The 14029-nt window shown below is 41.4% G+C and overlaps 1 long non-coding RNA gene across 1 annotated transcript; it reads right to left on the bottom strand.

Moving 5' to 3' along the window:
• Positions 1 to 6319: 6319 nt before the first annotated feature.
• Positions 6320 to 13771, bottom strand: LOC125320518. The gene is made up of 4 exons (XR_007201146.1): positions 13577 to 13771; positions 11410 to 11540; positions 8757 to 8796; positions 6320 to 8677 (listed from the first exon to the last, which is right to left on the bottom strand). It is a non-coding gene; the product is annotated as an uncharacterized LOC125320518 (long non-coding RNA).
• Between the last annotated feature and the right edge of the window lie 258 nt (positions 13772 to 14029).

The following is a 14029-nucleotide window of genomic DNA, read 5'->3' as shown; positions in this document are numbered from 1 at the left end:
AGAGATTTCTTATTAAGATTTCCCCAGGACTGATAATTACGTGAATAACTTCCCTTGTTATTCACCAGTCTGATCTTTCCATAGGCTGACTCCTTTACACTACAGAGCTCTATCCTTTACCAGGAGCATCTTTCTCTCAGCCTCACTACAAGACAGCTGGTCTGCATCATTCAGCTGCCAGAAGGCAGAGAGCAGCGTTTGCTTTGATTTGCTTTCCACCCATTCAACCAACAGCCAGCTGCTTACCTTGTCTTGCTGCAAGTGGAATCCTGGAGAGAAGCAGGGACTAGGTGTTCTCCACATAAAGAACAGTCAAGCTTGTGTGCAGTTTTGGGTGCCACAGTATAAGAAAAACATTAAGCCGTTAGAGAGCATCCAAAGGAGGATGACAAAAATGGTAAAGGACCTTGAGGTGAAGCTGTATGAGGAGCAACTGAGGTCACTTGGTCTGTTCAGCCTGGAGAAGAGGAGACTGAGGGGAGACCTCATTGCAGTCTACAACTTCCTCACAAGGGGAAGAGGAGGGGCAAGCACTGATCTCTTCTCTGTGGTGAGCAGTGACAGGACTGGAGGGAATTGCCTGAAGCTGTTCAGGGGAGGTTTAGGTTGGATATCAGGAAAAGGTTTTTCACCCAGAGGGTGGTTGGGCACTGGAACAGGTTCCCCAGGGAACTGGTCACAGCCCCAGTCTGACAGAACTCAGGAAGCATTTGAGCAATACTCTCAGGCACATGGTGCGATCCTTAGGGATGGTGCTATGCAGGACCAGAAGTTGGAGTCATGATCTTTGTGGGTCCCTTCCAACCCAGCTTACTCTGTGATTCCATTTTGATCAAAATATATGCTCTCGGAGAAGCAGTTGTTCTGATCTAGCTATTTTTCTCCTTGAGACCTACTAGGACCCTGAGATCTTCCAGTATGTAGTTGCATACAAAATGCTAAAAATAAAATAATTTTACTCTTAAACCTAAAGACCTGGCTAATATAAACTGCATTAAGTAGCTCAGGTCTGCCACTTGATGTGGTACACATTTAAACCTTCTTTGCGGGGGACCTGAGAACTTTTAGCAGGATATTGAATAAGGCTCTCAGCTGCTATTAACTGTACAATTTTATAGACATCAACAGGCTAGATGACCCAAATAATCCTCTTCACAGTGAAGTGTCTACCTCCTCTACTTCCTGATTGTTTTCTTAGGCTGATGAGCATTTCTTTGCTGTCTTACCAAAGAAAACAATAAATGCTTTATTTAGTAGAAAATATCTCAAAAATGTTCCTCTTCTTGCCCAGGTATTTTCTCTCATTCTTAGAAGGCTGTACTTGAGCAAGCCAGATTGCATTGTCCTCTTAAGTCTGACTAATTTCAAAATCACTTAAGTGCTGACAGCTGCTTTCTACAGTCAGATATTTAGACATTACCATCATGAAATTTCATCCAACATGTACAATTTCTGTATGCATCCACAGTCAAAAGATATATCTCCTGTGAAAACTCCCTCCTGTCTCTGCACATGGGCTGAAATATTTATGTTGTATTAGGAAAATGTTCTGCCCAATGTATCACGGCTGTGGAGGACAGGTTATCAGGGAAAACATGAAAAATTCAGTAGACTGCTGCTTCTGCTGGTGCACGTTTTTGTTCACCATTCAGAAATACAGAAAGCACAGAAGCTGTGTTATATTTGGGCAACTATTTTTGGGCATCCTGACTAGCCTCAACAGCAACAGCACAGAGTCCTGGGGACGATAAAAAAACGGAGGCAGCAACAGGACTTTCAGGCAGTACTTCGGAGTGGTTACGTCATGTGTGGGACCATGACACATCCTGTATGGCAAATCCAACACCAAGCATGCCCACCAAGATCCAGGTTTTCATGAAAAACAGAGAGAGGGGAGTGGAAGACTGCGATGGCTCCTGTTAGCATTTCTGAACAAGATTATCTTAGTACACTTGGACAAGATTGGCACAAACAATATTCTTAAATGCCTGTTCCACATTGACTTGTGCATAGTGGATGATTGTTGCATATGTATTTTATATAATTCAGGATATTACTTCTGAGTACCAAACACTTCACTATCAGGAAACCTCTGATTTTTAATAAGAATGCTATTGTTTGCCTGCATGTCTGTCTCCATTGAAATGTATCTCTCTTTTCCTCTCAATGAAAAGACTATCAAACAATCAAAGGACAAAGGAGGAACTTCACAACAGGGAAGGAAAAATGTTTTAAACATGGAGCTTGTTTCATTTCATCTCATTGTTTACAAAATCTGTCTGACTAAGCATTGGTCTTAGCCACACCCCAGACAGACCTCAGTGAAGAATAGATGTTAAAAGAACACGGCCAAATGGACTGCATGCTGATGCGAAAGGATAAGGGTATGCAAGTGGTTTGCATACATGGATTTCAAAGTGCCAGCAGACTGAAATGAGAGCAGGGAGGCAAGAGAAGACTTTTTCCCAGTTCTAAAATGAAGACAGTTCTCTCCCAGCTCAGAAGGAGGAGGAGGAGGCTGGTAATGGGTTTGTAGATCCAGTGTATCCTCTGAAGCAGAGTTTACCCCTTCTGTGAATATCCCAAAAGCTAGAGACATTCAGGTGCTACAATGACCCTGAACAGATATTTTAGCTGGGTCATCCGTGATACCACAGATGATTGTAAGGGATACCAGCAAGCCTCCTCCCACACAATGAGAGTCAAAGGTTCTGTTAACTATGCTTCTAGCAAAAATCAGTGTCATCTCCTCTGTTAATGGCCCTATCACATTTGTGACATCAAGACTATGCTTTCTCAGGAACTGATTCTGGCAGACATATATCTGGACCAGGACAAAACTGTGGATTGTGCTGATGCCTCCTCTGATTGATGTTATCACGTCCTTTAAGTCTGCAAATTCTCTGGAGAACTCAGTGATATGGACATGACAAATGGATAACAGTAGTAATACACCATCTCCTTCCCAGCATTATAGCTGTGTGTGCTTGCACGTACAACCCACATTTGAAATCAGCTCACTATTACTCTGCAGTGACCAGAGCCCTTTTTCGGGCCTAATACACTTCTCCAGCCTCAGACCTAGTACCTTTGTATATCCATCTTTCCTTTTTCCATAGCTCATCAATCTCTGCATGTCAGCACCTCACTGTTGTGTTTTACAGAGCACAGGCACATTGAGTGTCACTCACAGGCAGCAGGGTGAGGGCCTGCCTGCCAGGTGACACTGACAGCAGGCCCCACACAGGGGCAGGAGCAGAGACAATGGTTCTTTGCCTGTGGACAAAGCCCTCTTCTCCCACCTGTGAACGCCTGGACCCTCTGGTCTGTTTCTTGCAGCAAGGACCGGGCCCTTTTTCAGCCTTTCTAGCAAAGGAACCACAAAACGGTGTCCTGTAATTCCTCTGGTGATGGCTTATGTGAGGAGTCTAGTAACCGTCCTCTGATGAGCTCTGGATTGTTGTGGGAAAGATAGAGTTCAGCAGCACATGTAAATCCATGCATAGTGCTGTTCAAAGTTGGGCTACAGACCACCTGAAAATGAATGTCACTGCAAAGAGAGGAGTGGCAGGTTACGCTCTGTGTAATTACACAGCAAAAGAGCCATAGGGGACACCGAATTTTATTGGTCGAGGTTGTGTCAGTAGAGGTTGATGGAAGTTGTTGACTCTCGGTCACTGAGGCTGTCACAAATGCAAAGTTTGAGAAAAGCTTTTCACTTTGTTGTTCAGCACTGACATCAACTAAAGCCTTGGTTTTGTCAAGGAATTATGTACCAATATATATGTCTTTTTCATCACCACTACTTTTGCTAAGTGCTGAAAGTAGGCTTTTTCTGTTGCTATTAAATGTGTTATTTTCCTGTCAAATTACTTTCTAGATTCATGACTCAGGTGTAATTTTGATGACACAAAGATGGTCCATTTTGAACTTCATGTACCATTCTTCTCACCACAGCTATAATTCTATTAAATCAAGTACAGACTGATTATTCTACAAATAACAAGAGATATTCTAGATGAAAATTGCTCTTCAATACAAAATATATTATTTTTATTTGCACCAAGGAGGAACTGTCAAAGATATTATTTCAATTTTTTTCATATTGCTTTACTTTCAGTGCAATGTCAAGGATACCAATGACCATTCAGTGCATGATTAACTCTATTAAAGCATATTAATGTCATTGAAGAAATCTTGGTTAAACAGTTCCCAGAAAAAAATTCCCTTAGTGAAAATATTTTAACAAACACAAATTTTAACACACACAGATGACTCTTGCTAGTCTCAGTAATGGTTATGTCTAAAGGCTGCATGTGGACAGCTACACGTCCTTGAGTGGTTTGTGAGCTTGGCCTGAGATGTTCAGAAGGGAACTGGTTTCTACATCGAGTGAGGATAGCCAAGAAGAGTTGAAAGGAACAGCTTGCCCACAAATGTGTTTATCAAGCCAGATCTATGCCTCTGACCACTCCACTAGCCCAAAGGTTTGGCTCATAAACTTCTCTTTTCTTACAAGGCAAGGATCAGATCTCACTCACCACATAGGATAGGCTGGCATTCAGAGGCACGCACTACACAAGGTCCTGGTAGTGTGCTTTCACAGCAGTCTCACACTTTCCTGGAAGGATCTGCAGTGCAGAGAGGACACATGGCTGGTCAGCTTTCAGTCAGCATCCAACTGGGTGAGGGCTTCAGTTGCTAAATGACGCTCAGCTGTTCTCTGCCTGCCCAAATAGGAGTCTATCGACCATAAGGTCACAACTCAGGCAAATGCCTGTGCAGGAGGGCATGTGGCACAAGCCTGCTGCAGCCAAGAACAAAACTTCAACCAGGAAGACAACCCCTGCCTTCCCTTCCCTACTGAGTGATGCACTGCTAGGGCCAGCCACAACATTGCCTCTGTCCTAGTTCCTCACAGCAAACAGAGCAAGTCAGAAAATCCTATCTGGCACATCACAGTGGCCACAGTTGAGGAAAGAATCTAGGATGCCAATCTGCACATGCTTCTACTCTACCTTCAGGGTAAAAACCCAGAAATTAGTTGTGGATATCCCACTGAGATTTCTGAGTCAAATCTCCAGTAATAGAGAGTGTACAAAGGTTTGTTTTCTGGTGTTTAGGAAAAGAGCACAAAACTGATTCTGTTGTGCTCTGGGAAGTGGTGACATGGTATGAACAATATGAACAGTTCTACTTCATTGGCCTCAGACACACAAAAGTAGAGAGGCATGATAATCAGTAGCAGTGCTGGCAAGACTGGAAAACAGAGCTGTGATGAGGCCTGATGAAATGTTGTGTTCTTCTGGACATGTGTTAGCATGCAAATCTCTTGATAGCGAAGGCTGATAGCTGTTGGGAACTTTTCCTTACCCAACAGACAGTACTTTCCTAAGAAACCAGACAGTTTATGTTTCATGAGCCACTGGAAGGCACGGAGATGAAAAAAAAGAAAAAAGAAAGTGTGCTGGGGACCTTGAGCATTGCACGCTGAATGTCCGGCACTCTAGAGCACTCACGAATACTCCTAAGGACCAGTGAGAATAAATAATTTTGCATTGACCTTAGTGAAGTAAGACCATCTTTGGGTTTCTATAATGAAATAATTCTTGCAGCACTAGTGTTGAAACATGAAGAAAGGCTAAGGGGATAAAATTTGTTCTCCTGATGGAAGACTTCAGGTGTGTATTACAGAGAGCAATGGTTAGAATTCTGGACTAATTCACACATGTGAAGACTACAGCTGACAGCTACAGAGGTCAGCATATTAGTTCTTAAGTACAAAATTTTGTCCAAATTGTGAACAACTGTTGGCGATCCTGAAGTCTTTGAGACCAAGGAGACAGACAGTCATATATTCACCAGACATGATCAGACTCAAAGAACACACAAACAGGAGATCTCACCTTTGCACTTCATATTTTCCATTTCTCCATCTTTAATGGCAAGAGAAATTTTCACTTTATGTGTAAGTAATATCCATGCAACATGCTGAAGAGTAAAATCTCCAGTAAGAAATTGGGTGGTCTTCTCCAGAGGGTTAATCATTATGCTTTATTTCCTATTCTCATTGGCTTGCTGAATCCAAAGAAGAAGACGTACCAGAAGAATTTTTTTTTTTTAAAGGCAGAAGCCTGATCTTTAAAATACATTTTTCCAAAATCTGTGTAACTTCTTTGCATAAGAAGAGCACAAACTGTCCTCCCCTGCAGTCTGTTGTAGACCAGGTACAGTTTTACACAAGAAAATTTTTCCACAGATTTGAACAACTTACCCACTTTAGCTTGTTGCGTGCTTTAAATACAGATAACACTATAAATACAGTGAAAACCAGGCTTTATTTTCAAAGTCAGAGTTTCTTTAACAGAGATCGTCATGGACGATGAAATCCCAGAAAGTTCAAGCTGACAGTCTAAATTCTGTACTGTTTTAAATCTCACACATATTACCCAGAAGGAAAAAAAAAAAAAAGGATTTCTGGAGATATTAGTTACTCAGTTATTGTTCAATTTATATTAATTGTCAATTAACATTTGTTTTTCTTGCATTCACAATACAAATGGAAGAAGAAATGCAGAACCTATCTACAGTAGAAGTTTTCAACTCCTTGACTACAGTCCTACAAAAAGCAAGGTGTAAATAATAAAAAGTTTTAAATTTAAAAAAAAAAGTTTTAAATCCAACCAGATGAAAATGCAGGCAGGTGTATTACAGTGTTTATAAGCTCGAGGTTCTCCTTGTAAAAAGTATATGTTACTTACAAGAATTCATAATCATTTTCTCCAATATCTTAACAAAACCAAATTCTGTAATTGAGACAACCACTCATAGGACTGCATTGTTTGCCTCTCACAGATATGGGGCACAGAAAGGATTCCTCTTATTTCCAGGAGAATGTTAAAGAACTCCTTTTAAAAGTAATTGTAAAGTGAGCAGAAGTAAAGTGGTTGGGGGACCTGGGAATGAACTGACAAGGTCCACAGGTACCAAGGAGAGTGACTTCAACCTCAGTTATGAACAAAAATAGCAGACCAGTCAAGAGGAGAATTTCAAAGACACAATCAATATTAAGTCTGGAGCTTTAGACTGTATTGATTTTTTGCTACATTCAAAGTTTGACCTTGCAAAGCAGGCTGGCTAGGCTATGGGAACACTAAGGAACAGGTGGGTCTTCACCCTGCCTCTCTTCTCTCATTGTGGTGACCCAGCAATAAACTCCAAAGCTGTCTACTCACGTCAAGGTCTCAGAAGAAGCTGTAGTTGCTGACCCAGGAATCAACACTTTCAAACTTACTTCTTCATTACTCTGCAAGTGCCTATTGACCACATTTTGGGAACACAGTACTCGAAGTTCTTGGAGCGATTGAATTGGAAACCTGAGTCTGTTTTCCTGACCTCTCTACTACAGTTACCTGCTCGCACAGATATACCAACCGAACAGAGGATGTGACTTTGGTGTCCTTCCCAAGGCCAGTCAAGGCAGCTGGATTTTGTAATTACAGACAGTAAGGTTTCTTAGAGGTTACTCAATTCTTCTTGTTTTGAGGGAAAACTCCAATCAGGATTTGCAAGCACCCCTTCAAAAATTCTTTCTTGAAATCTAGTACATTTCTTAGGAGAAAATGGCATTTTCACACACACATCACCTCTGAAATGTCCTCGTTGAACTTGTCCATTTACATGAGTAAACTAATTAGCAGTAAACAGAATACATCTTAAGGAAACTTCAGATTCTTATTCACCAGCAGTTTGTGTGTTACTTTTTGAATTGCTGCTTCAGCTGGGCTGGAGACCAGCTGTAATCTAAATAGAGCACTAGCCAGAGTTCCAGAAGGAAAAAATGCCATGGACCTCAGTTTCAGGCATATAGAGGCATTTGCAGCCTGCAAAAATATGCAGTCCTCAGCTGCACTACCCTAGGAACAGAGCAAGGACATACATAAGGTCCCATCTGCCCATTATGCTCTACTCTGCTGCCTGCCACATCAAGCAAAAGTAGCCTGGGATGCTCTACCATCTCCCAACATTTAATCTAGATTCTAAACCCTTGTGTTTGTATTTGTTGCTGAATATGCCTCAGCTGTATTCTCTAGCTTTGATCCTCTCTTAGGTTGAGATGGAGGAGAAGAACCAAACTTCAGCAGAAGTCAAGACTGACATTGTGAATAAGACATTGACAAGAAAGAAAAAGACTTCTTCCCTCATTCCCTGCTCTCTGTTTCATCTACTCCCTTGACTCATCACCTATTACTAGCAGCATGTCATATTTACATTTTCTTTCTTGGAGGGAAGTAAAAAATACATAAGTTGAAACTTTCTTACAGATTTGGCTGGTCATCACACAAACACTTCACATTTGCTTTCATTGCTGTCCAATAAAAATTTTATGCTTTTCTGACGTAGCAAGCAGTTTTCTGGAGCACACTGTAGGCAATGCTAGTCAATTTTGCAAAGCTGTGAAACGTCTGGTACGGCTGTAATATGTTGGCAGTGCTATCCATGCTACTCAGCTCCCAGTGAGAATTTTTTTTCCCTGTGTGCCAAATTGGAGCTGCTGTGAGCTTTGGGAAGACTGAAGCTTTCCCTAGCAGGTCATTAAATGAGTCATCAGTCCTGAATGAATCTTTGTATTACATGGATCACATGTTTAGTAGTCTCACTGAATACATTTTCACATCTGGGAAAAAAAAAAGCAAGGATAACATTTTGGTGATTCTGTTAGCCATAGATGTGATTTTGCTTGGATTGATTCTCACCTGTAGTCCTCCCTTCTTCTTGGATAGATGCCCTTCCTCCCTGGAAAAAAGAACAAATATAAGTTACTGTCTGTGATACATCTAAAGTCATGCCTCTTCTGTCACGTCTGAAGAACCTAGCCTCTTACAATCTTATGATCCCTGTGCTTCACACAGCCAGACCCCACACACAAGCAGCACTCTGGTTTCTCACTTGCATTCCAAGTTTCTGCATCAAGTGAGAGCTAAGGATGTGGGCAGCAACATCCAGTCACAGAATAGGAGAAAATCTGAGACTGCAAAGCATTAGGTACAGTGTCTGCTTGGTTTCCTGTGATAGTGTCACTGTTGGGTGTCAGAAAAAAAAGCCTTTCTTCAGGCCTCTTGAGAGCCTGCCTAATCTTTCCCACAGCTTGAAGCCTGCAAACATAAAAGCAGCCCAGGTTTTCAGCAATGGGAGGAGCCAGAAGATAACAACCTTGATACATTCAACATGATGCCACACCTGAGGATTTGCAAAGCTAGCAAAAGCTTTGAGTAAGGCCAGCTCAATGAGAACACGGTGTAGAATTAAGCTTCAGAACATATCCAGAACTGTGCAAAGCTTCCTTCTACATATGGCAAGGAGCATAGCACTTCCCAGAGTCCATTGACATTCCTAGAAAACTGGTTAAAGTCAGAATGCTCTGCCTGTACTGACGTCCCATGCACACCACAGTAATGCTGTCTAGTAGGTGGAAGTCTTTCTCTGCTTCCACTTTTGCTGCTCTGCAAAGAGCAGCAGTAGATTCATGAAGTCTTCTGCTGTTTCCAGTTCACCACCAAGCAGACCTTGGGCAGACAGAGCACATATGAGGAAGAGAGTTTATTTAAGTACCACCTCTGCTAATACTTGATGCTTTCAACCCCAATAGTGTCTGTAGCTACACAACTCAGTGCTGAATAGCAAAGGCTTTAAGAGGAAGGAAAAGCACAGGGATGAAGATCATCACTGTCTTGTCCATCGCAACCTGGTAGGGAAAAGCTTACCTTTTGAATCCAGTGAGCAGTTTCTCCCTCATATTATGCTGTCTCTGTCACTACTAACATACATGTGTTTTCAGTGCTGCTGGAGAAGCCAAGACTGACAGGACATGAAAGGAGGACCATAGGTCTCTTACTGTCTAATCAGCAAGAGGAAAGTTAGGAACAGCGCATGTCGCCTGATCCCAACTGCCCTTACATCCTTGATTTGCTGTGACCTGTGACTTTGGTTCTGTGGTTTTGTCAGACAAATGATTTAATTTCTCCTGCTCTAGAAGTGGGGCTGGGACATGGGAATATGACTTCCTTGAGGAAAGGTGGTAGTTCAGACCTATATTTAAAGTCAACTCCGCATCCTCCTACTTCTTGTGCTTCAGTAAGGTCTCTGCCCCAAAGCTGCACAGCAGCCAGGCTCTGAGCCAGGCTCCAGACAAAGGAGAAAACATCCTAAATACGAAGCATCAGGCATTTTATCCTACTTTTCCAGAGCCTTAGCTATATCCTTGGCCACAAAAATTAATCTGCAGTAAGGATAATGTCCCAGCATTCTGCTCTACTTTACTGCCAATTTCCACCCAGGCAGTTTCCATTAACACTGATCTGCTGCCTACACAGGTGCTCACTGCCCATCCAACAAGCTCAGACACAAGCAGGCCAGCCTCCACTGTCAAACATGTAGCCAGGTTCTCCTCTGCTCAGTCTGAGTCTGTTTACACCAGTATCTGGCCAGTTGCAGTCTTAACCTGTGTGCCCCAAGTCACCGAACAGCTACCGCACAGAAAATTGCAGACTAAAAGCACAGGCTTTAGGCATAAATCCTTGGGCTTTTCCCAAATGCTTCTCACCTGCTTCTTCTCAGGCCCAAGCCTAAATCAACAAACAGGCACTAAGACCACCCCAGTCCTGCTCTCTCCATGCCACAGACCTGCTTTTGGTGTTTCTAACATTAGCTATCACCAGAGCAGAATGTTTATGCGTAGCACCCCAGCCAAAGCTATGGTTACAGCCATCTCTGAAAGGATTCTGCAGGCTTACTTTAGTTCTCTCTCCCAGCTTTAGACCTACTAACATGCAGTTTCAGCCTTCACACACCTGTGTGTTAGTATGTTCCTGTGGAGTCAAAGCAAAAGAGGAAAATAGATGTTAAACCATCAATACCCAGAACTTAGCTTAACTTGAATTCAGATGTAAGCAATGACATTTTAGGCTGAAACATTTGATCCATAGGCTTTTCCTAAATACAACACATCATTTTCTAGCTTAAGAAAATTGTGTTAACTCCTATTAGCAAGGTGTAGAAGACTGCTAACAGGTGCGTGTTGTGAATTCAGTTGCCAAGACCAAGGAACAAATATAAGAGGATAGGTCTGCAAGTATGTAGTTTACAAGTCAGTGTGGCATTAATGGCCAAATCTCCTGCAACGCAAAAGACTTTTTAAATTGGAGCTGGAGTCACACTGTTCTTTGCATTTTAAAACAGGCTTTTCCAAAGCATTTTCTTAAACTATAGTTGGTATTTGATCCTGAAAGGTACCTCTTTATTCCTAAAAAAACCTTTTTTAAATAGATGTCATAGGCAATTCAATCTGAATTTTCAACTCCCATTTTACTTATCAAAAAGTAAAATGTTTTGGAAATGTGAAACCCTTACCTGGATTTGTCCCACCCAGCAATTCTGTTTCCATTTCCTCATCATTTTACTCAGCTGGAGCTTTCAACTTTCCTCTGGGGAGATAAAAGATCACCTTGATTCCTGCAGCTACTTGTATTAACTGTTGTTTGCTAGCAGGCAGAAAAACAGAAGGGCAGTCAGAAAAATAGGTTTCCCCTCATCAATCTAACCCCACAAGGCTTAGCTCTGCTGGCAACTCACTCACTTCCAGAAAGGAATTAAGTGTTTCTAACAATTGCGCAAATAACAGAAAGCTGCAAGATAAGAGCCACATCCTCTGCACTAGTCTTGCAGGGGTAATTCAGCAGGAAGTGGATATTCCCTCTATCATTTCTAGCAAGAAAAGGGGGCTCACGGGAGGAGGTCATTGCAGATGTGAAGTAAATCCCAGCTCACCCCTCAAACCACAAGGCTTTACTCCAGATGGGGGCTGTCCTTATGCTTTCAGAAACATCAAGGGATAATGGCTTTTTGGAGTGAGTTGGAGAAGGATCTGCCTCTGGGCATTGGGTAGTGGGTGTAAAAAATGAGTTAAATGTATAGTAAAGGGATTTTATGGAAGATTAGCTGTAAAAACAAAGTCACACGTTTGTCTCAAGGAAAGAAGTACCTGAAGAAGGACTAAATATTTGTCTTTTTGTATCTCTCTTCCTCTGTCTAGGCTTTTATCTTACATAAATGAGCACTGTGTACACAAAATACCTTGTGAACAATGTTTATAAACCTCAACTGTGTAGAGATAGGGCAGATAGAAATGCGGAGATCAGTCTTCCTGTCAATCAGCGCCACAGGTGCAGGCCTCTGCTTCTGATGGCACACATCATGACCAGCATCTGCTTCTGAAAGCTGCAGCTCTTCACTGGGTCAACTCAGAATGACATGTGGCATCAGCTAGTGGCATCAAGGAATCAAAGCAGGACTTGAAACAACTGGATTTTCTCCATTTTCCCATCCCTAGTCTGTGTTTCAGTGGAGGAGTTTGACATAAAGGCATACAAAATAAATTTATAATAGGATGTGAAGCAGTAGAAATAACCAATAAGATAGGCTTCCTTCTGTGGTAAACTTCCTTACCTACCTTCAAAAATGGTGATTGACTACACTCAGTGCAAATACAGGAGAATGAAATACCATTAACCTTTCCACGACTGATTTTCTTTATTGTCACAGCTGTTTTGCCATTATGGAACAAATAATAAGATTCCTCAAGAAGGACTTTTGGAACACATAGCATTAGAAAGAGTAAGAATTCGTTCTGGTGTCAACAGAAAATGGGGTAAAAGAACATTTCAGGTAGCATATTACTTTGCATGTGTTGAGTTGGGTTTATCCAACATGAGTCCCTCTTGAAATGTTACTTTGTTGTCTTGAAATTATATTATTTTCCAAGTGGCTCTAAAGAGAAACATGGCATTATATAAATCTGTACGAAATGCAGAGATTCAAAAATCCCTCCCACCAGAAAGTCGATTATTCTAAACTGTTCTCGTCTTCTACAAATAACTAATTCTTTTGCAGTGTTTTTTTGTCTATAAATCTCAAAGAACATCTATAAGCATGAGACCCTATTCTCAGCCAGGTGACATTTGTCAACTCATTGAATGTAGTGCAATAACTTCTGAAAGCTGCAGGAGTTTACTAAATTGCCCATGTAAAGAGCGGTAAGCACCTTATCATCTGCTCTCCTCATTGAGGCATCATCAGGACCTCCTCCTGGTAAGAAGTAATTCATCATTTCATCTAAGCCATCAACAGAAAAAACACAGTACAAACATCTGGGTGCTGAGAAGCACCCATCCCAGTGTCTCCAAGAGCTTTAACTAGATGTTTTATACAGCAGAGATCTCTCCCCACTAAATATGCCACAAGAGTTTACACATTCTCTGCACAAATATCTTCTTCTTTAGGCAATTCTTCCTGCTAATTACTTCCAGCAATTATGTAAATACATAGGGACACAGATATAAAAAGAAGAACATGTGATGTCAGCTTCCCATATATTTAGAGTTTCACTTTTCAGCTAAAGGAAGGAGAGGTAAACAAGTAGTCCAGCAAAAACAACCAAGGGACCACCAAGTATGATACACCAAATATAATGAACACAGCACAACACAGTTGAGGCAGCTATAGGTTTGAAAATACATACCATCCAAATGGAAAACATCAGCTATTTAAATTCTCTTTAACTACTGTTTCTTCTGTTTCTCTCTGTTAAATCACCATGGTTTGGAGCTTTAACAAAAAAGGGTTTAATCAGCCTGTTTCTGATGTAGGGAGTAGGTTGAAGTAATAATAGCAGACTGGAAAGATGTCTTCTGTTGCCTAGCATTGTTGTGCCAAATATAGACACCATGTGTTACATCCCAGCCCAAGTGATCCCAAAGCATCTTCTTCCGTAAAGTCCCTTTTGCTTTGGGAAGGCAACACCTAAACACACAGCCAACTGAGAGAGAATAGAATTTCAATTCCATTGAATATAGTGAATAACTGCCTACCAAAATCATTCCTCTCCAAAAGCAGTCTATCTGTTGTTGGAAAGTTAAAAAAAAAATTGTAAAAAAAAAAAGCTTTTGTTTTTCAAAAGAAAAAACCCTACATT

This window comes from Corvus hawaiiensis, chromosome Z (genome assembly GCF_020740725.1).
Source record: "Corvus hawaiiensis isolate bCorHaw1 chromosome Z, bCorHaw1.pri.cur, whole genome shotgun sequence".
In the NCBI taxonomy this organism is placed as follows: domain Eukaryota; kingdom Metazoa; phylum Chordata; class Aves; order Passeriformes; family Corvidae; genus Corvus; species Corvus hawaiiensis.
The sequence above is the reverse complement of the archived record's forward strand: the minus strand, read 5'-3'. Positions and strand labels throughout refer to the sequence as shown.